This window comes from Penaeus japonicus, unplaced genomic scaffold (assembly GCF_977035675.1).
Source record: "Penaeus japonicus unplaced genomic scaffold, GWHDUDI00000001_assembly GWHDUDI00000006, whole genome shotgun sequence".
In the NCBI taxonomy this organism is placed as follows: Eukaryota; Metazoa; Arthropoda; class Malacostraca; order Decapoda; family Penaeidae; genus Penaeus; species Penaeus japonicus.
This window is the reverse complement of record NW_028234408.1, coordinates 20,761,571-20,769,070: the sequence shown is the minus strand read 5'-3', so window position 1 is coordinate 20,769,070 and position 7,500 is coordinate 20,761,571. Positions and strand designations below refer to the sequence as shown.

Below are 7,500 nucleotides of genomic sequence, written 5' to 3'. Positions count from 1 at the left end.
TACATATAGACAGGTAGACTGGAGTGCATGATTGGGCTGCAATCTATATTTGCTTTACTACATAATTTTCTTCAGTAACCAGGCCACAGTGCTGTAGAATATTTCATGGTGTTATGAGGATAATTACTAGAAATGCAGGAAATTATTACAAGCTCAACTATCAATGGTAATTTCAGGAGCATGTAGGAGGGGTGGGCACATTTCTAGGACGGTGCCACTGCCTATCAAAAAATTACGCGAGCATCACATGCATGTAAAAAGATGAAAACTAATAGAATTTTATCCGAGATGCCTGAGATAAATTTATCTATTGTTTTAATTATTCATTACAATTGGACACTTATTTTTTTAAATTCTTATGATCCTAAGGGACGGATATAATTGTTCATAATACTGAGTTCGAACAAAACAAGGCCAGGAACAAGGGAATGGGAGCAGGGAAAGGAAAATATGAAAGACAAGGAATGTGAGAGAAAGGAAGAGATAGGGGAAGATATATAGAGAGGTGTTGAGGTTGTTAGATAGGAAGGAAGATAAGGGAGAGAGATAATCAAATAAGAAGGGAGGGAGAGCTGTACAGGAGAGTGAGTGAGATAGGGAGAGCAAGAGAAAGATTAGTAAGAGAGAAAGAGAGAGAGATAGTGAGCGCGCGAGGTAGGTAGCTTAGGAGAGGAAAGGGAAAGGAAAGAAGCAACAAGGAGAAAGTCTGAGAGATGATAGTGCATGTGCATGCACACACCCACCTACCTACCTGTAAACCTGTGAATGTCTTAAACTTTTATTAGTTCTGCTCCACGAGCATATAGCTAGCAGTGGTTACTGGACTTTCAATAATAAAAGTTTGTCAAGTGTTGACAAGCTTGAAAGTGTGTTTGATTGGCTGATGTTTGGATGTTCATGTTCACAGATATGCAAAAAAAGATTACTTTTTTTTATATACTATTTATTAGGTACATTTTATAACTTTAAGTATTTTTCTAAAATTAAGATTACATTCAAATTATGACATGATTTACTTTAAAATTAAAAAACTACAATATCTACACCAGTTTAGGCCATATAGGGGCCCATTGTTGCTTTGGTTATAACAGTATGAATTTAGTGGGTGAGGAAGCCTTTCATTGCCCCTCTTCTCTCTGAGGATGGATGGTTGCAGCCACCTTCTGTTACTACTGTTCCAGCACTAGGGAGATTTCACAGTGTGAATCTGTCAAAATTATTGATAATTTCTGGCAGGATATGCTTTTCCAAGATAAGGGGAAAAAAAAAACTTTGGAATTTAAGAAACTTTTTTAACAATATTGGTGAAGACTCCTCCATAGTGCATCTATAATGTAATTTTAAAGCTGGCAAAGCAAAACTAGTATTGCCCTTACATAGGAAATATTTGATCAGCTAAATTGCACATTTTTCTATAGTGAAAGACTTTATTTATCAATTGGTAGTATTTTAGATTGAAAATAAGATTTGATATGGTAAAAGAAAATATGTTGCATTTCAACCACAAATATAAATATCTTCTAATGATATGTTTGTTTGGATAGCATAATAGAAATAAGAATTGCAATTCTAGACTATATTGAAAAACAACGTTTTAACCCCTTCACTACGGGCAGTAGAAAACGCTCCTCGCGCCGTATCCGAGCTGCCGGCGCGCGCCAAATTTTAAACGTCGCTACTGAATATGACAAGTTTTAAGCCAAAACCTCAACATAATCATCATGTGTTATATATCAAAATATGCATAGTTAACCTCTTCCCCCATATGCATGTGACAAATTATTTACATGGGTTGGGAGGAAGATGGAAAGAGTGACCTTGGTGGGAGGCCTCACTCAGATGACCAAAGAAAACGATTGAAATAGTATGGTAAAGTAATCATAATAAGTTTTATATTTTTACATAATGTTCCATAAAAAAATAATAAAATGATTGCTAGCAGGGCCCATCAATGCCTCCCCTGGTATAAGTGAATCCCACTCTTATGTGATAAATTATTAATAATGAAAGTCAAGTAATATATCGTATCATATCCGACCTCTATTCTGAAAGATCTCGTACAGTATCCGGAAGAAAGAAAACTCAGTTCCACCAGAACTCAGCCAGGACGCAGTATGCGCGTCCTCGGATTTGACGCGAGCGCTGCGAGGACGCAGTATACGCGTCCTCGTGTTGAAGGGGTTAAAGACTGAAATTTCCTTTAACCCCTATCATATCTATATCATTCCATGTTTTTTAGAAACTACACTGCAGTCCAGAGATAATGTTTGAATAACGACTAAAATTTTGATTGACCAGGAATTCAATAAAAAAATATATATATAGACTTAGTTATTTTCCTGTGTTTTCTTTTGTTTTTTGCAGTGACGTATCCATAGGTTTTGCTCACATTTATATGTATATAATTATTTGTTTAAGGTATTTTTTGCTCCTCTATACATAATCTTGTAATTGTCTGCGTGTGTATGCACGCACAGATAAATGGATTGATTTATATAAACACAGGTACACTACAATTATCCAACTTATTTAGTTCAAATTTATCCTGACTAAGGGGTTGCATTAGTTTTTATTATGTACTGCCCATATTTCTGAATTGATAGAATTAGATCAGCGAGTACAATTTAAAGGGGGATTTTGTGCATGATTAGTAGAGAAAATTGTATTTTAGAGTCGCTCTTATATTTCTTTAACCCATTCAGGCCGGTTGACGTAATATCACATGATCAGTAAATATCCTTGGTTCCAGGTGACATCCTGAAACATCAAGTATTTTCTTGCTAAGTTCTGGGTAGGGCAGCTGTGAAATGCTGGAATATCAGCAATATAATGCTAGATTGTTCTTAACCCAATCCCAACGGGCCCGGCGATAAGTGGAAACCCCCTACGCTGGGCCTATTTAATATTGCATTGGGAACGTCATACATGTATGACGCCCCGGAATCGGGCATTTAGCTGTGTCACACAGGTGTGACGCACCGTCACCGTAGGGTTAAGTATAATTATTTTTCATAATATCATTGTCTCTGTTATTGTAGTTTAGGTGCTTGAATATCATAAAATGTAATGTAACCAAAAAAACAAAAAAGGGCATCACAGAAAGCTATTGAATATTAATGATGTCATGGTGATTTCTGCTTCTGATTGGGCTAAAAGATAATTTTAGTCGATAAACTATTATAAAATCAAATGTGCTTGGCCCAGAAAAATAATATTTATAGTAATACTATTTCTAATTTGTCGATTACCCTTGATGTCGTGTCACGTCATAAGGTACATGTACTTACTCATAAGTACATATATAATTGTTTATATTGTTCTTATTTTCATCTTGTAAAAAAAAGAAATATAGAACGTCTTTTTTGATACCCCACTAAAAGAAAGCTTCTCCTTTCCATTGGTATTATCACATAGAAGTGAAGAAAATAGGCAAAGTTCAGTATAATAACGCTAGAAAAGCATTGCATGTTTTTGGACTAAAAATACCTCCTCCTTTGAGCATGATTTTTATGTGCCTTTACATTTTAGATGCAATCATGCAAACCATAATATCAGGATGGGTGAAAAACAGTCTGAGAGGTAAAGTGCAGCCTTGCACAGCAGGAAATTACCCCAGAATGAAGCGTCATGCATAGTAGAGGAAAATACACCTTGCTGTAATAGGGTTACTCTAAATGCCAACTGGCTTTAATCGATTACGTACAGGTTTCATGACATATATGATACAGCATCTTTGGCCTGATCATGGGTGTCATGACATATATGACGTTTGGGGATTTTGAATCTCTGTTATTTTATTGTGCTATGAGTAATGAGTGAGTGATAATGACAATTGCAGTCATAATTACTATAATTTTGGTAATAATCAGCAAAATGGGTTTCACCTAACATCCAAAACCTAGATGGCACCACTTTCTTCTAGCTCTAGCAGGAGAGAGAGCCTTGAATAGCACCTATCCACAATTTCTAACAAGCACTATCTTTATAGAGCTATGGCACACAGCAGGTTGCCGACCTCTTGCTCTAAAGCACCTAACATCCAAAACCTAGATGGCACCACTTTCTTCTAGCTCCAGCAGGAGAGAGAGCCTTGAATAGCACCTATCCACAATCTCTAGCAAGCACTATCTTTATAGAGCTATGGCACGCAGCAGGTTGCCGACCTCTTGCTCTAAAGCACCGGTGATGAAGGATGTGCAGGCAGAACAAGAAAAGGAAGGTGACTTAAACCATGCTTTGCTTTGCTTTACTTTGCTTTACTTTGCTTTACTAAATAAATGTGTTGTGCTGCTATTCACATATCAATCAACAGTTGAATTTCAAAATTGAAAAAGGCTTCTCTCTAGTGGCAACAGAGAGAGAAAGTGAGTGAGTGAGTGAGTTGAGAGACATTAAAACATATCTATATGTATAAATAGTAAAAAGACACTTGGAAAACACAAAACAAATATGAGAAACAATATTGTTGTTCTATAGTTACTATAGTCACTCACATTAACCCATTGCAGATGGGTATCTGGGCATAACTAACAATAGTCGTCATTACATAATTGACAGTGGGGGAGAGTAGATCATTATATTTCTTTATAGCACTAGGAGTAATAACTCTATTGAATGATGAATGATGACAAGTGAAATTATGATTACTATAATTGCCATAAATTCAGCAATGTAGGTTTAGTTTAGAATCCCAAACATAAATGGCAATACTCTCTCCTAGCATCATCAGGAAAGAGGGCCTAGAATGGCACATATCCAACGTCTCTAGCAAACACTGTCTTCAGAGAGCAATGACACACAGCAAGATGTCTACCTCCTGCTCTAAAGTATCAGCAATGAAGAGGAAGTGACCCAGACCATGTCCAGTGTCTACAACAATGTTTCCCAACCTGGAGTGCTCAAATGAATTTTGGGGGGTACTTGGAAGTGATGGATACAAAAAGTGACTATACACTGATGTATTTATGAATGATTATCCAGCAGTGTATATTTGAGCTTGTCCATACTATTTTCTTTTTCTTAGATTCTCTTATTAAATTATTTTCTGTAAAAAATATTGGCAGTTGCTTTTAGTTCTGAGGACTTATGAAAATAAGTGATCAAGCAGTGCCTTTCACTTTCCTTTATCTTCTAGTAATTAGATAGTAGTCAGAGTAAGGGTGTGCTGGACTGCCTATGTCTATGACTACAGGGGGTACTAGGGTCTGAAAAGGTTGGAAAGCGATGGTCTATAATATGACCCCTCTCCCTCTCCCCTAACACCGCAATACTTCTGTCGCCCTGAATATAAAGAACCTAATGAACCATTATAGACCCTTTACTACAATTTCTTTCTACTGTAACATTGGTAAAGCCTGTCATGTGGCACATATAAGTCTCACAATACAGTAAAACACAAAAAAATATGAACACAAAAATGATATGTCGTAGAAGAGTGCCTTGCTCTGAAATAAAACCTATCTGGTGGGGTGTCACATGAGTGGCACTAGTGCCCATTCTGAGGACCAGTCAAACAAATCTATCCCCATCTATAATGGGTTAAGAAAGTGGCAGGAACAATGCCAGGAGATGCTCATGTGATTGGTTCAGGGAGACAAGGGGGATGAGGATGATTTTGGGGGTGTAGCTGGAAAAAAAATTACCAAAGAGTACTAGAATTATAACCTTGCACTCTCTACCTCCCATTGGTAATGAAAATACATAGGAAAATCGATCACCAGTTTTTGAGAGACTATTCAAATATTGAATTGGCCATGTATCGGCTGGCCACCACCTCAGCATGAAAATAGCCCATAGTATTAGGCCTGCATATTTTGAAATACCCCAGCAAAATGTCCGGGTGCAGCCAAAACCACCCACTCATTAACGGGTTAAAGTCTAGTTGCCTGGATTGAGCATGTGTTTTTAAAAACTGGCAGTTTTCCTTGCTCTATATCAGGATGAATGAACATAGGGAATGATTTTCATCTTTCCTCCAGTCAGAAGGCCTCGGAGAGTTTTCCCCCTATTCTTCTGCCTCCTTCTACACCACTAGGCCTTCTCCTGTGCATCTGCATGGCTTCTCCTCCCACCTAAAACTCCCTCAATACCCCCTTCAAGCTGTCAAAGACCACTGCTAAGGGACTCATTCGTGACTATATTAACCCCTTCGACACGAGGATGCATATACTGCGTCCTCGCAGTGCTCATGAAAAACCCAAGGACACGCATACTGCGTCATGGGTGAGTTCTGGTGGAATTGAGTTTTCTTTCTTCCGGATACTGTACAAAATCTTTCAGAATAGAGGTCGGATATGATACACGGGACTACTTGACTTTCATTATTATTACAGAAGAGTGGGATTTGCTTATACCAGGGGAGGTACTGATGCGCCCTGCTAGCAATCATTTTATTATTTATTTATGGAACATTATGTAAAAATATAAAACTTATTATGATTAGTTTACCATACTATTTCAATTGTTTTCTTTGGTCATCTGAGTGACGCCTCCCACCAAGGTCAATCTTTCCATCTTTCTCCCAACCCATGTAAATAACTTGTCACATGCACATGGGGGAAGAGGTTAACTATGCATATTTTGATATATAACACATGATGATTATATTGAGGTTTTGGCTTAAAACTTGTCACATTCAATAGCGATGTTTAAAATTTGCCACGCGCCAGAAGCTTGGATGCAGAGTGGAGGGCGTTTTCTACTGCCCGTACATGTAAGCTTGTAATATATCTGGGTTATCCTACCTTGTGCCATGATCATCAAATGATTTTGAATACCAAATTAGCCACTACGGGGTTTCAGTCAAAATAAGATCCTCTTTATATTTTTGCTGAAAGTGAAAAATGCGGGGAAATGTTAAAGTGATGATAGAAGTGACAGCCATGCAAAAACTGATGTTAGAGGTGGATGCCTTCATTAAATGCTCACGCAAAGAGTTTTTCAAACATACTTATTTACTGTTAAGAATAATATGCATTTAGTTATTCTTTTGTTGATTAGTAGATAAAGTCCATGGAATTTGACTGGCCTTTGTGGTACATTCAAATATTCATTCTCAATTCTAAAGGATGAAATGATAGACATTACAGATCATCACATTCTGAAAAATTGTGATGTTCACTTGGAGGCATTAAATTTTTATGACTGTTGTCATGACTGGTGAAGACTATCCACACCCAACTTATCAGACCTACTGAAAATTGCTTACACAAGGGTTCTGATAGATTGATTGATTGAATATGTTTATTTGGGCCAAATGGCACTACTGCATTTATAGTTTGAGACAGTCCGTTGGGTAGATCAGGCTCTTTGAAAATATCTTAACAAGCCCTTGCCAAAATTCAATATGATTGTATTAGATTTGTACCTTATACATTTATTGGGTATTGGTAAGGGGCATCGATTGTTTGATTGCACAGTTTTTACTGGCTGGAACTTAGGGTGGGGAGGGAGATACTGGGTAAACCTTTTTGAGTGTTTGTGTGTTTGCTAGTATGTTTG

The 7,500-nt window shown here is 37.3% G+C and overlaps 1 protein-coding gene across 2 annotated transcripts in view; it reads left to right on the top strand.

The window, feature by feature from the left end:
- Snx3 (sorting nexin 3) overlaps nucleotides 1-7,500 on the top strand; it is an 18,281-nt gene that overhangs the window by 904 nt on the left and 9,877 nt on the right. The gene's annotated exons all lie outside the window — the stretch shown is intronic.